The sequence below is a fragment of the Peromyscus maniculatus genome, chromosome 6 (assembly GCF_049852395.1).
Source record: "Peromyscus maniculatus bairdii isolate BWxNUB_F1_BW_parent chromosome 6, HU_Pman_BW_mat_3.1, whole genome shotgun sequence".
Taxonomy (NCBI): domain Eukaryota; kingdom Metazoa; phylum Chordata; class Mammalia; order Rodentia; family Cricetidae; genus Peromyscus; species Peromyscus maniculatus.
In genome coordinates, this window is record NC_134857.1 from 52,935,636 (window position 1) to 52,957,189 (window position 21,554).

The 21,554-nt window shown below is 35.9% G+C and overlaps 1 pseudogene; it reads left to right on the forward strand.

The window, feature by feature from the left end:
- LOC102911869 (integrin alpha-6 pseudogene) overlaps positions 1–20,568 on the forward strand; it is a 37,874-nt pseudogene extending 17,306 nt beyond the window's left edge.
- The last annotated feature ends 986 nt before the right edge of the window (positions 20,569–21,554 follow it).

The window sequence follows — 21,554 nt, forward strand, 5'->3', positions numbered from 1 at the left end:
CCAGGCTGGCCTTGAATTCACAGAGATCCGCCTGGCTCTGCCTCCTGAGTGCTGGGATTAAAGGCGTGCACCACCACCACCCGGCAAATTCACATATTTTAACTTTGCTCAATTAAAAAGGCAAACATTTTACCCTAATTTTGTAAGTTATTTTTATTTTTTTTCATTTTTCTTTATTAAGAAATTTTCTACTCACTCTACATACCCCTCATAGATCCCACCTCCTCCCCCTCTCACCCCCTAGCCCTCTCTTCCAAGCCACCCCACATCCCCACATCTCTGTGTTATTTAGAATTTGCTTTTTTATGGGACCAAGTTTTTATTAAATATCAAAACATAAATGAAGTACATACTGGGCAGGTCATAGTTATGAATAACTATGAATACACATACATAAATTCAAAAACACTTATATACACACATACATATATGCAAATAACAACAATTAATAAAAGAGGCCATGAGTATGAAAGAGAAAGAGGTATATTGGAGGATTTAGAGGGAGTAAAGGGAAGAGTAGAGTACTGCAAATATATATATATATATATATATATATCTTAAATAAATAAATCTTAAATATAAAACAATAATCTTCACAAACATTTTCAATCGTCCTTGGAGGCAATTCAACATCAGTCTACAGGGTATCCTCAAGAATATTCTGTGTTTGGCTAATTGCTTAAGATGCTATAGCAGTAGTTAAGAAGACAGTGGGTGTATCATTAAGTATCCTAGATTTTGATTCTCTCTCATACAGAACACTCACCTTTGTAATGAACACACAGTCTCTCTCTCTCTCTCTCCTCTCTCTCTCTCTCTCTCTCTCTCTCTCTCTCTCTCTCTCTCTCTCTCTCCCTCTCTCCATTTATTTTTAGATGTGAAGACACATAGTCAGGATATATATATATATATATATATATATATATATATATATATATATATATGAAAAATGCTAGTGTAATAAAACAAACCAGAAAATGAAGAGAAAACAAGTGCTATACTAAATATATGTGATACACACAAACACACACACACACACACACACACACACACACACACACACATACATATATATGTGTGTGTGTATGTATATAAAACCTGCTCAATTTGTATAATATTGCTAGAGTATATATGGTTTCAAGGTTAATGAGTTGTCATTGGAAAATAGATTGGTGGGGAAGATATTCCCTGGTGGAAACTTTTTCCTTCGCTCTCAGCAGTTTTTGATTGCTTTTGTTTTTTGTTTACGGTAAGGCTTCCTTATCATTTTGATTCAGACATGACGACTTATGCCTGCGTCACCAGTACTTGGAAGGTTGACTAAGGAGAACTTCTGGTAGTTCAGTGCCATCTGGGACTGTATAATGTGCTCCAGGTCGTCATAGGCTATAGAGCAAAATGTTCAAAAACTTAAAAGAACATACTGTTTTGATGGAATACTTTGCTTCCAATTAAATAAAATAATTACAGTGAATGCAATCATAAACAGAAGAACTCATTAAAATAGGTTAATCATAAAGTAGAATTGATTTTAACAATTTAATGTACATGACCTCACTATTTCACTGGAATCATCTTTCTTAACTTCTCTACTTCAAAACCAACATTACTTAAGGGTGACAATCAAGAGCATGACATTTTTTTCTTTTATAATTTAATGTAATTTTACATATCAGTGATGATTCCCTTGTTCTTCCCCATCCCCGCCTTCCTTTCAGCCCACCCCCCCCATTCCCATCTCCTCCAGGGCAAAGATTCTGAACCAAGTACATGGTATTACAAAGTTAAAAATAGCACAAAGTCCTGTTTATCACAGCATTGTATGGCAATGACTTAAAAATACCGCAGCTCTCTACAAAGACACATGCAGAGAAAAGTGAAGCTAATGTCATGCTGGCTGTTGGTAAGAAAAAGTTTAACTGAACTGTGTCACATCATGTGACATGATGTCATGTTTTGTTTTGCTAAAATATTGTGAATTCTTTTGTACAAACACTTTTTTCTAATGCACAGTGCCATAAGCTGTATGCTTTCTGAAAATACACATTTATTAATGTAAGGATGAGTGAGTACTTTTGAGAGCAATTGAAAAGGCTTCTGATTCTATGCCCTCCATTTCCCATCAGGCCTTTCATCTTGCTGGGGCTGAGGATCAGGACTCTAGGTGGGTGAGAAAGGAAAGCACTTCACTGATAGTCCATGTGCCATTTTTGGGTGGTGTTCGGCCAATATATTTGCTAGAGTTATACGTGTCAACGTGTCATCAAAACTTCATATTACCCCAGGGAAATTTCCTAGAGGTATTTTTATAGATATTAAATTATACTGACCTTTCGTGATTAAGTTATTTAAAATAAAAAATTCCGTATTCAGTTTTCAAGATTTTGTTAGAATTCTTTTTCAGACATAAAATAAGAAAGAATCTACAAAGAATGTCTTAAGATGTCAAACATTTACCCCAATACTTAAGCATTATGTGTTGACACTGTTGCCATGTGTTGCTGCCCATCTTTTTGCTTGTCTTCCTGGATATACTGAGTAGCACATTGTTTGCAATAGTAGTCCAGATAAAAAGTCTTAATCATATAGTTATTTTAATCACACTAATATTTAACATTATGAATTGAATTTTGAAAAACATAAAACTATCTGAAACAAAAGTGTGTTTTACATTTTGTGATACATATATTAATCCTAATCATGGCATGTCTTTATTTCTGCTGTAATAAAGGGAACATGTTTTTTCTTATAACAACTTGATCTCTTTTACTTATTAATTCTTAACTAGAATGCAGCGAACACCGAGATGCACATACATAACAGATTTATTTTGTAATTTAATACTTTCCATCTTTAGATATTATTATTCTTTTAGAAGAATGGGAAGAAACCAGTAAATTACATTTGTTTTAGCCATTGAAATGACTGAGGAAAATAATATACTAATTGACCATTAGCAGTAAACATTATCTTGTTTATTAATTCTGAGATTTATAGCTTAATAATGTAGTCCTTGTACTTTCATAGCAACAGAACCTTTTAATTTAATGTCTAGAACACATTTGCCTGCTATAAAGTAAAATTATTTCCACTATAAATGTTCCAAAATAATATGTCCATAAGAAACTATGCCTGTATACTTCTCCTTAGAAAATTTAACCTATAAAAGAAGGGACATAATTGTCCAAATCTAAAATAGGAAGAAAAATCTGAAATTTTGGTGCAGCTATAAAAAGAAAGGACATATTGGGGGCAGTATGGCACTGGGAAGAGGAGGGCATAACACCTGGGAAAACAAAAATAATTTTTAATGTATACCATATCTAGAGAGACCAATACGCAATTAAAACTGCAAAGAAAATCCCTTATAATCCCAGCAGCCACTTGGATATGAAATCTATAAATCCTTAATAAAAGTATCAGTAAAATACAGAAAGAAATAAACATAAGAAGATTCTCTTTTGAGGCATTTGTGGACTATCAGAGACATAAATTTCCAGTTTAAACTGAGAGATAAAAGTGTCTAGAGTGATAAAGAAATACTCAACACCCTTAGCCATCAAGGACATGCAAATCAAATGAGTTTGAGATTTTATCTTACATCTACAAAATGGCTGAGATCAAGGAAAGAAATGACAGCTTATGTGGTTGAGAGTGTAGAGTAAGAGGAGTACTCATCCACTGCTTGTTGGCGGACAAACTTATACAGTCACTGTGAAAATAAATCAGTAGCAATAAAACGCCTTCTGATGGCATTCTGCTGTTCTCACAGATCAGTGCCTTGCACATCCAGCATCAGAGAAGCTTCTTCCTGCTGCAGGAGATGGGAACAAATACAGTGACTCTAACAGACAATATGCAGAAAGTGAGAGACCTTGGAATACTTTGCTCTGGACCAGATATCTGCATCAAATTACTCACTCAGGGCTCAGCGAATCCTATGGAAGAGGAGGCTTAAAGAGTATAAGAGTCAGAAGGGATGAAAAACACCAAATAAACAAGACCCTCTTTTTTGTTGTTTGTTTGTTTGTTTGGTTGATTGGTTTTTCGAGATAGGGTTTCTGTGTGTAGCTTTAGTGCCTGTCCTAGATCTTGCTCTATAGACCAGGCTGACCTTGAATTCACAGAGATCTGCCTAGATCTGCCTCCTGGACTGCTGAGATTAAAGACATGCACCAACCCCCGCCTGGCTAATACCCTCTTAATCAACAGAATCAAAACACATATAAATCCACAGAGACTGAGAAGGGCCTTCATTGGTCTGCCCCAGATGAGGTCCTAGAACTGAAAGAAGTGGATACAAGCCCCAACCCCTAATCTAGAAATGCTATCCAATTGATAACCACTTGCAAATAAAAAAAATTAGTCTTTTCCAAGGAAGACTCACTAGGGAAACAAACTAATTTTGGAGTAGGCCACATGCCCAGCAGGAAATTGACAACAGGAAATGAACTCAAAGTTATCTTTGGAGGTTTCTTGTCACATAATATCATGCAGGGTTTTTTTTTTTCTTTCGTAAAATATTACTTTACTTTTTTAGTTTTAGTTTTTCTTCTATCTTTTTATCCTATGGGTCCTTTGCCTTCCAACTTGGTGTTTTTATGTGATTCTTTTTTCTCTCTTTCTTTTTTTTTTTATTATTTCTATGTGTCTTTTACATCATGTATCTTGATGCCATTTATTTCCCTGTCCCTGTACATCTGCCTCCACCCCTGCATCCACTCTCCCAAAATAAAACAAAATTTAAGAGAAGAAAGGTAAAAACCAAAAAATCTCATCATAGAAGCTGGAGTGTGACACAGTTAGTCATGCAGCAAACCCTTATATCCCTGTATCTTTACTTCCAAGTGTTGAGTCATTCGTCTGATTGGAGGCCCTTGACTTCTATTACACTGTCGATGCTGGGCATTCACTGGGCCTCCTCTTGGATATCCAGTTGTTGCCCTGTGTTGGGGAGGTCCTCCAGGTTTGGGTCTGCAGATCAGGTTCCTTCACATGCTCCAGCAGATCATAGATGGGGGGATGTTGGGGTGGGTAAACTCATAACCCTTGTTCTGTGCCTAGGCTGCTGCAGGGTTTGGTGCCCACAAGTTCTCCTGAGGGTTAAATGACAGTTTTTTGTTTTTTTGTTTGTTTGTTGTGCCTTTTCTTAGGGTCTTTTCCGTTTGTTTGTTTTGGCCGATGCCAATGTGTTAGCTTTTTTATCTTTTATATTGTATTATTATATTAATTATCCTTAGAAGCTTGTTTGTTTTCTTATAATAGAAAGGAGGTAAATTTGGGCCAGAGTGGAAATAGGGAGGAACTGGGAAGAATGAGGAGGGGGACTGTAATTAGGATATATTATGAGAGGAAATAATCTAATTTCAATAAAAGGAAAAACTGAATGTATTGTTATGTGCAATACAATGAGGGGAGCCAGTCTCACATACACAGTATCTGTTGGACTTTACATAGAGTAAACACCATAGACTATGTTCACAGAAAATATAAAACACTTGGGAATTTTAAACTAATGTCTGGAGTGATAGCTCAGTGGAAAAAGTGCCTGACATAGAACTTGAGAATATAAATATAGTTTCCCTGGAACTATATTGAAATCTTGACATCATATCACATATCTATATTCATAGGCCTGGAGTAACAGGAACAGTAGAATCTCAGAAAGACCATGGTCCAACACAGTAGCTCCAAGACCCTGTTTCAAATTATAAGGTGGAAAGAAATGGAAGAAGGCACTTGATATCAACATTGAATTCAACATTCTCATTCTTATATACTTAAGCATACTCACTGGAATGTGTTCATATACCACAGCCACATACGTTAAACAAAGGAAAATATTTAAATACTTTAAAATGACAATTCATCCAACCTAAACTATAGAATTATAGGAAATACCGAAATGAATCAATTGAAAAGAATACAGTGATAGTCACAGAATAATGTGATAGTCACAGAGGTGATAGACCAAAACAGATATTACAGAAGCAGATAAAGATGAACATAATCAAGAAATGTTTGACAATGGTTAAAAGGCTTTTCAATGGAATAAAGAACGGTCTTTTATATATTCTTTTAGGAGTATTTGCATGCTCATAAGCAAAAAAAAAAAAAAAACAAAAAAAAAACAAAAAACAAAGAGCCTCTGTACAGCACATAGTTTGTGGAAAATGTGCTCATGTTGTTTATTTGTATATAAAGGACAAAGCTCTTGCATGTCTTTGAAAATGACAGTGGAGAAAGTCTATGTGACCTCACATTTGGTTACTGATTTCTAGATTCAATACCTAAAGTATTTTCAGCACATGAGAAAACTGACTTATTTTATTTCATTACAGTTATAAATTCTGCTTTAGAAGGGTGAAGTGTAAAAAAAAAAGCAACAGAATGAGATAATATTTCCTGAGTAAATATTCAGTAAAAAAAACTATATGTGAATATAAAAGCAAGTAAGTAAAAATGTAAGAAAACAACCCAATAAGATGGATAATTATATAAAAGTTGATGCTACTAAAGAAAACAAACTTGTGAAAATGGCCTATTATTAATATTCAACACATGTCCTCACCAAGGCTGCCTTAGCAAGTATTAAATGCTCATTTGCTTACATCACAGAACTTCACAGATGTACCCTGTCTTGCTTCACTTTTTATGGTTTTAGTTGCTTCATTTCACAAGTACAAATAAATTAAATGGAAAACTAATGAAACTATTCATGAATTTTAATTTATTAATCTTCCTTAGCTACATATTGACATCTTTACTATCTCTAGTTTTCTGTGGCACATTAGATTTCCTTTGCAGAGAGCATCACCATGTCTCTGGATATGCACACTGCCATAGTGATTATGATCACATAATCCTATTTTACTTAATATTGGCTATAAAACATAGGATTAGTGATGCTAGAAATTCAACTATCAGAATGTGAAGATGTAAATTGGTTTAAAAAGTTGAAAGCTCTTAAATTCATAAGCAAAGAAAACATATCATATAAAGTGATTGCTTAGGTTTGTGGAAAGAACAAATCTTTGATCTGGGAAACTTTGAAGAAATAATAATTAATGGCTTGTTATACCTGCAACACTAAAACTACAGACATCATGAACCATAATGTGATAACCATTAGTTATTGTGGAAAATGTATAATTATGTATATTATCTATATGCCAAATTATAATGTATATTGGATGCCTTATTATTTACCTTGATATATAACTACTATATACTTTCATAGTGAACTACTACTATATAATTAAAAGTCAAGAATCCCAAGGTCAAGTAAGGTTTAAGACAGCTTCCAGATAATGACTGCTCATGGATTTTAGATTTATGTCTTTTGTCTCCTTTGTAAAACAATTGAAATGAAGACACCAAGTTTCTTGTTGTTTCTTCTTGTAAAAGATCAATGCCTTCATGCTTCTCTGACTCATGATCTCATCTCTTCCTAATTACACCATTTTAAGAGCTAAGACCTGTTACATAAATGTTTTCAGAGGACACAGATACTCATGCCATAAACACCAGTTGCAATTAGATAAATGTGAAATAGGACAGAAGTGAAATAGCATTACACAAATATTAGAGTGTTTAAAATACAATGGAAGCTCAAGTATGAATGCTAAAACTCTCAGTGATATAGAACATGGTATCTAAATTAATTTTACATGGATATTCAAAATCATGACTATATATAATCAGTAGTCTTAAAAATTTTGTTTGGCAGATTCTCATTAAGTAAATATTAATACCTGGCTTAGCAATCTGTTAAGTAATGCTGATTTGATAATACATATCACCAGAATATATCCTATTGACTATTTACTGGAGCTATTTATATCACCTTTGAAAATAGAAACAATCAAAATACCATTATTAGGTTACTGGGCAAACAAATTTATGTAACATACAGTAGAATACAATTTAATGGTAAATACATAAAATGTAATGGCATAGATGAATCTTAAATATATACACTAAGGTATAAAACCAATTTAATAAAAGATCATATAAGACAACCATTGTACAGTGCCACGCCCGTGCAGCGGGAGCAAGAAATCTGGCGAGGGAAGCCGAGGTTAAACAGCACTCTAGACACCCAGTTTCAGTTTGTCAGGGAAGCAGCTCTCTTTATTTGTAGCAACATGGGCTTATATGCCCCTCTAATAGCAGGAGTCAAGGAATGGTTACTCTCTATCTTGAGGCAAGCCAGACACTGTCTTCCAAATAGGAAAAACCACAGGGGAACTGATCCCCAGCACCCTCCGGAACCCAACTGCACATTTTCACACAAACAACTTAACTGGGACAGGACAAAAAAGGGCATTTAAAATTAAGGCAGCAAACTTATTGCTGCGGACAATACAGTATCAGTAGGAAAATAGAAAATACTATACAGAGTGAAAGTAAATAACTCAGTGGCTGCTAAAATTAGGTAATAAAGGATTTACATAGTAAAGTGCATGCTATTTTGATGAACTATGAAGCTTTTGTAAGAACTGATACATGATGTTATATATGAGACAACATTCATGAAATCTTGTAGGTGAGAGCGAACATAACTTTATCATTATTAAACACACACACCACATTGATTTGAAGTGATTAAGAGATTATGGGATGTAATTCTTATAAAACAGTAAAGGCATAATGCAAGAGAATGAACAGGGTTTGAAGGGATGGAAGCAAAACCAGTCTTTTACAATATATTGTATACATACAGTTTGTAAGCAAAGAAAATTCTGAATATAAGCATTCTGTATTGTTTGTCCAGACCCTAGTTGATTCCAAGCATAACTCTACCAGTCTTTGAGAGAATTATAACCAGTCTTTCTTTTTTTACTTTTAATTCACATTTTAATGTTTGAAAACTATGTTAACACTGCATTTATAGAACATAACTTCTTACACTTTCTTATTTATACCACACCCTGAAAAAAAAAAAAAGAACCCAACTTTATACAATGGACAGTGAACAGCAAAGTTTTGTCACTTGTGACTCACTCTGGATGCCCACCCCAAATAATTTACAAAGTTTTTCCATTAATAAAACAGTGGTGTGCTACATGTACTGAGTCAGAGGAAGTCTAGGACACACTGGACTTTAGAGACTGCATTTCGTACCAATGGTTAAGATTCAAGTGATGGTGGTGGGCACAGACACGACAGTCTGTGCTGGCATTGACATTAAAAGGCAAACATGCAAGACCTTCGAAAGCTTAACTGACAGGATGTCTTCCTTCAAATCTGTGCTCATGAGAATATTCAGCCCTCCCCTCAAGGATCCTGAAGTTTGGGAAAGGATAATTTCATTTTGGAAACAAAACAAAACAAACCCTCCCTAACTTCTGTTTTCTTAAATTCTGTGCAGTAGCATCAATGTTAACCATGAAAGAAAGAACGTTAGGAAGAAACAACTTCTCATTTGGGGGCATGTCTGTCGCTATAGGACAATGGTTTGCTTCTAAATCGTTCTTATTTGTATCAACTTTCTTAGACTCAAAACAAAAAAGAAAAAATAAAGAACAAAAAGAAAAAAGAAGGATCATTCCAAAAGCAAGTATTGCTCCAATACACAAATAGGTAAAGATACAAAAAACAACATAATTGTTGATCAATATCCCTAGTGAACACATATACTTTGAAGCTTTACTTGGCTTTGGGTCTGTAATAATTATTATAATTAACAATAATTGATGTTTAAGTCTTTTATTTACATTTTATGTGATTTCCATGTCTTATTAGATCTGGATAGATAGTTTTGTTCTCTATTATATATGGTTCTTTCCTAAACCATTAACAAGTAATGTATTTTTATTTGAATCATATTTATTCATCACACTCTTTTCAAATTGTGTTAATTATATTCCTGTGGTGATATTTTATTTGTACTGAAATGTTATTTTAATTTTATGTTAATAAATAAAGTTGCCCTGGGGTCAGAGCTATTAGAGCCATAGTGAGAGCGTGGTGGTTAGAAGAGCTAGGTAGATTTCTGTGTGTTCAGGGATACAGCCAGTATTGGAGACATACACCTTTAAGACCTGGAGGGCGGTACTTACAGGCAGTGATGAGGCAGTCATGTGGTTGGGTTTACAACCAATGAGAAGGCAGAACAGAAAGATTATTTAAACAGGGACACAGGAAGTACCTCCCTCTCTCGGGGAAGCTAGGAGCACTGCAGGAGGTAAGATTTTATCTCTGAGCTCTGACCTCTCGGCTTTTCTCTTTTACCTTGGCTCTGTGTTTCTTATTTTAATAATACGATTGGTTACATCTACATCTGGCGCCCAACGTGACAAGAATCCATTAAAATCTGCTTGGGGCCGGCTCCCTAGCCGGAGCAGCCGGCTCCCTAGCCCCAGCCCAGGTCTGCTTGGGCTCAGGCCGGACTGTGAGCTGCTTGCTTAAAGCCAGTGCTACAAACAGCTCAGGCCTGCCCTGCTAAACAGGGCCCCTGGCTGTAAAGCCAAGCCTTGACTCGGCTCAGAGGGAACAAGTGGCTGGCTTTAAGCTTTAGCCGGCTACCCCTTCGCTTTCACTTTCACTTTCACTTTCACTTTCACTTTCGCTTTTGCTTTCTCTCTTGCTTTCTCTCTGTCTCTCTGTTTCTCTCTCTCTCTCTCTCTCTCTCTCTCTCTCTCTCTCTCTCTCTCTCTGGATTTACACCTAGGACTCTAGGTGGCTGTTTTGAAATTCGCTCGGATTTCTACTGTTCTACGCAGATTTGGTAAGTCATAAAGGAAATTATTTAAAAGACAAATTTTTTCCACATTTAAAAAAAATGGGTTTCCTGTGTACATTGGAAGAAAATTGGGTTTTGTTTGAAATTTTAGGCAGTCTGACAATGGAACAACTATATGAAAAGATTAGTATTATGGGAATTATGCAGTTAATCACCATGCTTATTCTCATTTTACTATTTAAAAAGATAGTCGATTTAAGTGCCAGGATAACAGCTTTAGAAAAACCTGTTAATTTTAACAGTGAAGTTGGTTCAAGTTTGGATCATAAGGTTACAGAAAGAAAGCCTGTTTTCACACAATCATCCTTAATTTATCCTGTAACCGTACAGCAGATGCCTGATCAAATGGCTACACAAAATATCTGGGCTCCAATTGAACTGATGGATTTTAAAAGGTTTAAGGAGGCAATAGTATCTTATGGCATGCATTCCCCATATGTAAAGCAAATGTTAAACTCTTGGTCAACATATAATAGGATTATACCACAGGACTGGCGGGACCTTGCACAAGCTGTTCTGGAACCCAGCCAGAGAATTCAATTTCTGACTTGGTTTAAGGAGGAAGCTAGAAACGTAGAAACACAATGGAGGGATAAAGGAATACAAGTTTGTCAGGATCAGCTTATTGGAGAAGGCCAATATGCTTCAATACAAACACAATGTTTATATGATGTTCAAACCGTAATTTTATGTCGAATGGCAGCCTTGAATGCATGGGACAGAGTTGATGAACCAGGAAAAAAACATGAGTCATTCACAAAGGTTATGCAAGGCCCTAAAGAATCTTTCACAGATTTTTTAGAAAGACTGGCTTCAGCAGTAAACAGAATGGTCTCAGGATCAGAAGCTAGTAAGGCAATAATTGAAGCTTTGGCATTTGAGAATGCGAATGCAGCATGCAAAAGAATAATCAGGCCGTTAAGGGCAAGATCTGCACCTTTGGAAGATTGGATTAGAGAAACAATTAATGTTGAGGTTGATGAGCATGATACGTGGGTAGGAGAAGTAATTTCAAAAGGTTCGAGGAGTGTTAGATGTTTTGGGTGTGGAAAGCAAGGACATTTTAAAAGGGACTGTAAACAGGTCAATCCTAGAAGCAATGTTTCTTCAAGGAACAATGGCAACAGAATGCCCCTTCCTTCTGGAGTATGCAGAAGGTGTGGTAAGGGAAAACACTGGACCAACGAATGTAGATCAACAAAGGACAGACAGGGTAATCCTTTGCCTCAGTTTTCGGGAAACTCCCGGAGGGGCCTCATGCAGGCCCCCATAGCAAAAACAGTTCAAACCTTTCCTGCAGCTGTAGAGGAAATCCCTGCTCTGAGCGATTAAATAACCAAATGACTATTGGAATAAATCAGGCTGGTCAGGATGATGAAAAAGAGAGAATAGAAAATTCAGGAGAAAACATAAAGAAAATTTTTTGGCAAACTTCTATTAATGAACAGAGACCAAAATTAACGATAAAAATAAATGGTGTTTTGTTGTCTGGTCTGGTAGACACAGGTGCGGACATTACCATAATTGCACCAGAATTTTGGCATCCAGCTTGGCCTCTTCAGGAGGTAAACGTTCAACTGTTAGGAATTGGGACATTATCTGGAGTGAAACAGAGTGCAAGATGGCTGGAATGTATAGGTCCAGAAGGACAGAGAGGAAAAAAAAAACCATATGTCGCTAACATAGCTATGAACCTGTGGGGTCGAGACTTGTTGCAACAATGGAATACTCAGATTAAAATCCCTCCAATCTCAGAAACAAATCATAAACTAGCACATGTTTCTGAGAGAAATATTAGAAGGCATTATTTTGAGTGGTCACCAGCCATCCATATTATACAGGAACAGGGCACAACAACTGATAATCTTCCAAAAATACCAACAGCTCTACCTTTAAAATGGTTAACAGACAAGCCTGTATGGGTTCAGCAATGGCCTTTAACAACAGAGAAACTCCAGGCTTTAGAAGAGCTGGTAGAAGAACAGTTAAATGCTCAGCATATTGAACAGTCAACCAGCCCTTGGAATTCTCCTGTATTTGTTATTAAAAAGAAATCTGGTAAATGGAGAATGGTAACAGACCTTAGAGCAATTAACAAAGTAATTCAGCCGATGGGCTCTCTACAATCTGGAATTCCTTTGCCTACTCTGTTACCAAAAGGATGGCCTCTCATAGTTATTGATTTAAAAGACTGTTTCTTTTCAATACCCTTACAAGAAAAGGACAAAGAAAGATTTGCTTTCACAGTGCCTACTTATAATAATTCTCAACCGGTTAAAAGATTTCAATGGAGGGTCCTCCCACAGGGAATGTTAAATAGCCCAACTCTGTGCCAATATTTTGTACAACAGCCATTGGAAGTGATACGTAAAAAATTTCCTAAATCTATAATTTATCATTATATGGATGATATTTTACTAGCTGACTCAAATGCAGATACTTTAGAAAGAATGTTTGAAGAAGTAAAGAAAATTTTGCCTTGCTGGGGATTACAAATTGCTCCTGAAAAAATACAAAGAGGAGATTCTATTAATTATTTAGGATATAAAATAGAGCTACAAAAAATTAGACCCCAAAAGGTGCAAATTAGGAGAGATAGACTACAGACTCTTAATGACTTTCAAAGATTATTTGGAGATATTTCTCATCTACGAACTATTGTTGGGGTAAAAAATGATGAACTGACTAATTTGTTCAAAACCTTAGAAGGTGACAAGGACTTAAATAGTCCAAGAGAATTATCACCTGAAGCTGAGAAAGAATTGGCCTTGGTAGAAAAGAAAGTACATGAAGGGCACGTGGATCGTATTGATCCAAAGCTGGATTGCATTTTGGTTATTTTACCTTCTAGGCATTCCCCTACTGGAATATTAATGCAGAGGGAAGATATTATATTGGAATGGATATTTTTACCAAATAAACCAAATAAAAAATTAAAAACTTATGGGGAAAAAATCTCTGACTTGATTTGGAAAGGAAAATTGAGACTTCGTCAATTAGCAGGAATAGACCCAGCAGAAATTGTCGTACCTTTAACTAAGGAGGACATTGAAAAATTATGGACAGAAAGTGAACCTTGGCAAAGAGCTTGCAGTAATTTTTTGGGAGAAATTAACAGCAAATATCCCAAAAGCAACAGAATTGATTTTATAAAGAGAGCTGATTGGATCTTGCCTCGAATTGTACGGCAAAAACCCATATCTGGAGTTCGTACATTTTATACAGATGCCAACAAACAAGGAAAGGCAGGTTACAAATCAGAAAATTTAAGTAAAGTGGTACAAAGTCCTTATAATTCAGTGCAAAAATCAGAATTGTATGCTATTCTGTTGGTATTAATGGATTCTTCAGAACCTCTCAACATAGTAACTGACTCTCAGTATGCTGAAAGAGTGGTATTACATATTGAGACTGCAGAATTTATCCCTGATGCTTCAGAATTAACTTCACTATTTATTCAATTACAAGATACAATCAGGAAAAGGAGTCATCCTTTATATATAACTCACATCCGATCTCATACTGGTCTGCCAGGCCCTCTAGCACAAGGCAATGATGAGATTGATAAATTATTGATAGGAAATGTGCTGGAGGCCTCAGAATTTCATAAAAAACATCATGTCAATAGTAAAGGTTTAAAAAAGGATTTTCCCATAACCTGGCAACAAGCCAAAGAAATAGTAAAGAAATGTCCTACTTGTTCCTTCTATAATCAAACACCATTACCAGCAGGATGTAACCCAAAGGGTACTCAGAGGAATGAAATCTGGCAGATGGACGTGTTTCACTTTGCAGAATTTGGAAAACTGAAATATGTACACCACACTATCGATACTTATTCAGGATTTCAATGGGCAACTGCTTTGAGTTCTGAAAAAGCTGATTCTGTAATCACTCATTTGCTAGAAGTTATGGCCATTATGGGTATACCTGCACAAATCAAAACTGACAATGCTCCATCATATGTCTCTGTTAAAATGAAACAGTTTTTTGCTTATTACAATATAAAGCATATTACAGGTATACCACATAATCCTACAGGTCAAGCAGTTATAGAAAGGTCAAACAGAACTCTAAAGGATATGCTAAATAAACAGAAAGGAGTAACAAAAACCCCCAGAAATAGACTGCATAATGCTCTATTAACTTTGAATTTTCTGAATGCCAATGAGAAAGGAACAACAGCTGCAGAGAGACATTGGGTAATAGAAAAAACTACAGAATTAAATCAGCCTATATACTTTAAGGATGTGCTGACCTCAGAATGGAAGCCAGGGTATGTATTACGTTGGGGACGAGGTTTTGCTTTTGTTTCTACAGGAGAAGATAAGCTGTGGATACCATCAAAATTGATAAAGGTTCGATTTGAACAAGAAAAACCTCTTAATTAGAGGAGGTGATAGTTCATCAACCAGCTTGAACATCCAATTTAAACTAACTTGTACCTGTAACACATGTCTTTTCATTTAATCAGATAATAACTTGCCAAAAAGGAACATCCCCAAAATTAGTCTTGGGGGAAGGTTTTTGTTTTTGTCTTTTAGGAGAATGAAGGTTAAGGAATCTGAAGGACACAAGACAAATGAGACAACTGAAGAAAAGGGACAAATCATCTATCCCAGGAAACAGAGTATATTGGAGTATATGGCATATGGGTATATATTATCTAAAAAATTTTATGTCTTCTTAAATGTTTGTTTCTGCTTTTCTCTAAAGATTTAACACTATTGGTTTTCTAATAGTCCCAGTTCAATTAAAATTTAAAGCTGACTTTGGAGTTGGAGAATGGCTCTCTCCTTCTTTAAACTCAAGCATGTTGTTAAAATGAAAATACAAACTCCCTGTATCATGACAGAATAAAAGAGCCATTTTCTGCTATGGGACAGGACAAAAGCCAAATTAATTAAGGGACTATTCTATTACTAATCTCAACTCTTTGATTCTATTCTGATTCTTTAAACTTTTCTTAAAGTATAAATTTTATATCAAAATTTACAAGATTAATATATATATACATTTTAAACTTTGTTAAGATATGAATGGTCATATAGAGTACTAACTAATTCTAGAAAAAAGGCTTCAGTTAGCTGCATATATATGTCTTTGTGTTCGAGTCTCTTATCAGTTTTCTGCAGGAAATCACGGCCAGGCCTAACATCAACTGAAGTCTCCGGAAAGAAGATGGGGCCCCACAACAACAACAACAACAACAATTCCACGTGGACAATAATAATATCACTAAGCTGACAAACATCATCTACAGATCAGCTTTGAACTACAAGGTGCTCAGAACAATTTTGAGATGACTAGCTGAGATGATCCAGTCTCAAAGACTACTTGAATAAGGACTTGAGATAAACCCTGAACTTTGGCTTTATACACAGACTGGATAATAATGAAGGATATAGTTACCTTTCCTAGAATTTGACAATTAACCTAAATTTTTCTTTCAGGATAAAGATAACTTCACCCATACCCAGCAGGAAGCAATTTTAAGAATATGACACCCACATTGCCAAAGAAGTGGTGTGGGGCGGGTGGTTTTTTGGTTCTTTTAATGGGTTTTGGGTCTGGGATAATTTTCAATTGTTTAGGGGGGTTGGTTACAAGTTGTTGTCAAGGGTTAGGAAAAAGGCTAAGCAAAGGAGATTAGATTTAAGGTTCTTGTTTAAAAAAAAAAAAAAAGAAAGAAAAGAAAAAGACAATTACTAGTTTTAAATACTTTACATTATTACCAACTATTAGGATATAAAGAAATGAAAGTTAGTAGTTAGACATTACAATAGAAATTGTAGTCATATTAGATATGTTTTAAAAATTGAGCAGATATATTTTAGACAGGTCATCTTCAAACCCTTCAGAGATCTAACGAATATGGCATTTAAAATATTTTAATAACTTAGAAATTTTTCTTTTTTGAGACATGTCAGCTCCTGGCAGTACCAATCTACTTCAGAGAAAATATGGGCATTGAAGAAACTGCATATGGAGTTAATTTTCATTGTGGCAAAAGTTAGCCACTGGACAACAAAGTATCCTCAAATCAACAGGACAAAATGGACAGACAGAACACGAAACAAAGGACTACCGATTCCTGCCAAAACAAGTATGGTTATGGCTTTATCAGAAGGCATCTTCTGAGGCCAGGACAATATGGCACCATCCCTGAAGTGGCCTTCACAATCTGGAAAAGGTACAGTGCCCTTTTCTTTGAAGGCAGCTGAACAGGCAGTGGGCCGATGGCTTCTGTTGTGCAATGGAACAGCAACTGAAAGCTCACGCCTCTCAATAGTAGACTGGCATTTAATAGAGGGATGTGGAGAAGGGCATGCTTAGATGAAGCCATATATACACAGCCAAGAAGAATGGACAGCTGAATTCAAAAACCATCAACAATTTCCAGAATTTAAAATCCTGAATCATGACATGACACTAGTGGAATTCAGGTGTTTCTGGTACATGGACTGCTCTCACCCAGTGTGAGGTTGAACTGTTGACCTTGTGTACAACCTACTTCACAAATGAGTCTGTCAGATACGCTAAGCCTATAGGCTGAAGATGATGCCCCAACACTGTGGAGAAACCTCAGGTGACTGTCCAGGCAGCTGGCTGTTTCTGTCAACTCACAAAATTTTTGGAAGTTGCTTTTGTGCACTTCCTGTTTTTATTTTTGTTAGCTAATATTATTTCCTTCTTGGGTCTCTGAGGGAGTTGAAGATTAGTTAGTTATAGTTGAAGATTAATTAGGATAGAAAGTGAATTAGATACATTTTGGACTTACTAAAATAGGATAGATAAGGGAATTATTTTCTCTGATTTGTCAAATACAAATGGACTAGACATCGTTTAGGTATTTGTTACTTGTATATATTGTATATAGTTATTGTACTTTTGTATATAGTTTTTCTTTTGTTAGTTATAACCTTTTGCCTTTTTTCTTTTTATTAAAATAGAAAAGGGGAAATGTGGTGATATTTTATTTGTACTGAAATGTTATTTTAATTTTATGTTAATAAATAAAGTTGCCCTGGGGTCAGAGCTATTAGAGCCATAGTGAGAGCGTGGTGGTTAGAAGAGCTAGGTAGATTTCTGTGTGTTCAGGGATACAGCCAGTATTGGAGACATACGCCTTTAAGACCTGGAGGGCGGTACTTACAGGCAGTGATGAGGCAGTCATGTGGTTGGGTTTACAACCAATGAGAAGGCAGAACAGAAAGATTATTTAAACAGGGACACAGGAAGTACCTCCCTCTCTCGGGGAAGCTAGGAGCACTGCAGGAGGTAAGATTTTATCTCTGAGCTCTGACCTCTCGGCTTTTCTCTTTTACCTTGGCTCTGTGTTTCTTATTTTAATAATACGATTGGTTACATCTACATATTCCCACTTTATTTTTTCTCAATACATATGGTTTACATGTATATGCTTACCATTATGACATAGCTCTCTAAATGTATTCTGTATAAAGAATCATTTTCTTCATAATTTTTCTAGAACAAAAATATGCTAACAGTACAAATACTTATTTTTCATACTTACCTTTTATATACTGGCTCAGTATTTATTATTTCTTGCATAAGACTTTTCCAAAAGTAAAGCATGAAACACATAACAATACTTCCACAGATTTTTGTCCATTATATGGTCAGGGGCCATTACAATTTTTATATCTGATAGTAAATTATGCTTAAGAAATGCAATTGATAGACTATATTCATTCTGTGATAATTTTAATTCTATAAGTATAATTCTTTTTCTAAAGCTAGAACTGTTTCTAATTTGAACATACTGACTCAAGTCACCCATCTAAATTTTGTAAAGCATAAGGAGCCTCTATTTATTGAACTCTGATATCTTAGTGCTGGGTATCCTTAAGTAATAATCAAATTAATTAATTCCTGCATGGTTTTAAAAAAAATCTTTTCATGAAGTATGTTTTTCAAGAAGCTGTTCTTTAAATGTTCCTGTGAGGTATTATATTTTAGTCTTGCTTTTGTGCTTCAAATTTATAAATATTAGTCTTATATGCAAACAATTATATAAATTATTCATTTTGATTTTTCTTCAAAATTGTAAGTTTTTTTAATCAACTGCCAATTTGTATAAAGGTTGAGACTATGTTGTACTGTTCTACAATTCAATCACGAATCTTTGTTTCAATTAATTGCAGGTGGTGTTAAATCTATATTATTATCTTTAGCATTTGTATTTATGTTACATTGCTTGAGATTGGTCTAGTGAGCCTCTTCTAAATGGCAAATAATTAGAATTCTCCAAAGACACTGAAAGAGGCTAATCAATATTACCAAGATACAATGTATAATAAACTTCAGATTTGATTTTTAAGGTAGCTCAAAAATCTAATGAGGCATGTTATACTTGCATATTAAAATACTGCAAGCATATATTTGATATATTTGAACTTTAATAGAAAGAACCTGATATTTGTTTTCTCAAGGAAAGAAGAGGAAACTTTGTAGCTGTTGGGTTTCCTCTATTGTATCTTCCTTTCTTGAAGTGAATTTAACTTAGAATGTTACAAATTAACAGAAAAAGATGATATGGATGGGGGAGACTTGAGTTTCTGTGATGCCCGATTGAGAGGCCATGAAAAGTTTGGCTCTTGTCAGCAAGAGGTAGCAGCCACTTTCCCTCAAGACTTCCATTACATTGTGTTGAGCCCTGGGTACTTACAACTGGAAAGGGATTGTTCATGTAGAGCAAAAGAATGAGACTTTTTTTTTTTTTTTTGACATGAACATCTTTGAAGATGGGCCCTATGAAGTTGGTGGAGAGACTGACCATGGTCAAAGTCTTGTGCCCGTTCCTTCAAACAGTTGTCTAGGCATTTCATTGGACTCAGGGATGTTTCTAAAGGTGACATCACTCCAAGAGCCAAACACAGCGGGCCTGTAGTTTTGCTAAAAAGAGACTTGAAGTTCGCCCATCTTCTCCCTTCCATGAAGAAGGCCTGGCTTCTTCATTTAGCTGTGGTGTGGCAGTGGTGGACCTCAACGCACATGGGTAGCAAGACATAGTTATTGGAACCCCACAGTATTTTGACAGGGATTGTGAAGTTGGGAGTCGTGTATGTCTATATTAACCAGCAAGGCAGATGGAGTGATCTTAAAGGGACCAAAGATTCTATGTTTGGAATTTCGATAAAAAAAATATTGGAGATATTAATCAAGATGGCTATCCAGATATTGCTGTTGAAGCTCCCTATGATGATCTGGGGAAGGTTTTTATCTATCATGCATCCCCCAACTGGCATAAATACCAAACCAACACAGGTTCTTGAGGGTACGTCGCCTTCCTTTGGCTATTCAATCGCTGGGAACATGGACCTGGATAGGAATGTCCTACGCTGACGTTGCTGTTGGCTCTCTCTCAGTCCCAGTTACTATTTTCAGATTCCTGCCAGTGATTAACATTCTGTAAACTATCACAGTGACTCCTAACAGAATTGACCTCTGCCAGAAATCCCTGTGCACCTAGCAGGATATGCCTCAAGGTTAAAGCCTGTTTTGAATATACTGCAAGACCCTCTGGTTATAATTCTCCAATATCGATTTTGTGTAAAGTTTAAGCTAAAAAGGAAAGAAGAAATTCTGGGTTGTTGTCATGAGTTCAGTTTCGAAACCAAGGTTCTGAGCCAAATTATACTCAGGAGCTAACTCTGAACAGGCAGAATCAGCAGGTGTGCATGGAGGAGACCCTTTGGCTGCAGGAGAACATTAGAGACAAGCTGTACCCTATCCCCAACACTGCTTCTGTAGAGATCCAGGAGATGCCAGCCCACCATCCAGGGGGCAGCATGTAACCACAAACAGGTAAAGCCACGGAACACGTGGTAACATATAAATTAATAGAACTGGACTGAGTTTAAATGTAAGAGCTAGTCAGTAGTTAGCCTGAGCTAACTGCCAAGCAGTTTTGCTTCTGAGTGATTATTTCATACATGGTTGTGGGGTCCATGATGCTGGGCAGGTTCAGAGAAAACTTCAGCTACAGAATGTGGTCATTTCTTGAGCATAATCTCTTTTTCTGGAGCTGTGGTGGGTATAGTGCTCTCTTCCCAGGCTGGGTGGTTGGTCTGTGGAATTCATGGAAGGAACAGCATTATGACTTGCAGAACATATCAGTGAATCTTTAGAAGAAACATCCAGATGGGAAACAAATAAGTCTATGTTGGCATTTACTGAGGAAACTAATGGAGCAACATTTGAAAACTCCAAGTAAAATAAAATAAAATAGTGTAGAAACCTTCCTGATGACTGCACTCCATCTGTTTTTGGTTCACTGGATGTGAACTTCATGTGTTAACTTAAGCACTTTTATTGTAACTTTTTCTTATTTTTCTGATGGTTATAGAGGATGGTAATTGAGAATTTTCCAGAAAACTCTTTCCTCTCCATTATTTTTTATTCATATTAGTTCTTGGTCAGCTACTCCTCTAGCATCTGTATGCCTTCAGGAATCTGTCAACCATTCTGTATGTCCTATGTGGATATAGAGTTGATTTATAACTAAGCTGAAATAGCTTTATCTTTATCTCTAGGAAAGCCTGGGTGACTGAAGTTTGATTATTGGCAAAGATAAGTGCAAGAATTATGATGTGAAGTTTAAAGTTTAAAACTCTCTACTGCTTTCCAAATCAGTTTCTTCACTGATAGTTTTCTCTGGGTCCAATCTGTTAAGTCAGGTTTACTTACTAATGACAAGAGAGTGTTTACAATCTTCACTTAAACTTCTCCTTTGAACTCCTTAGGAGCTAAGACCCCTCACACAGATTCTGTTGGATCAAGC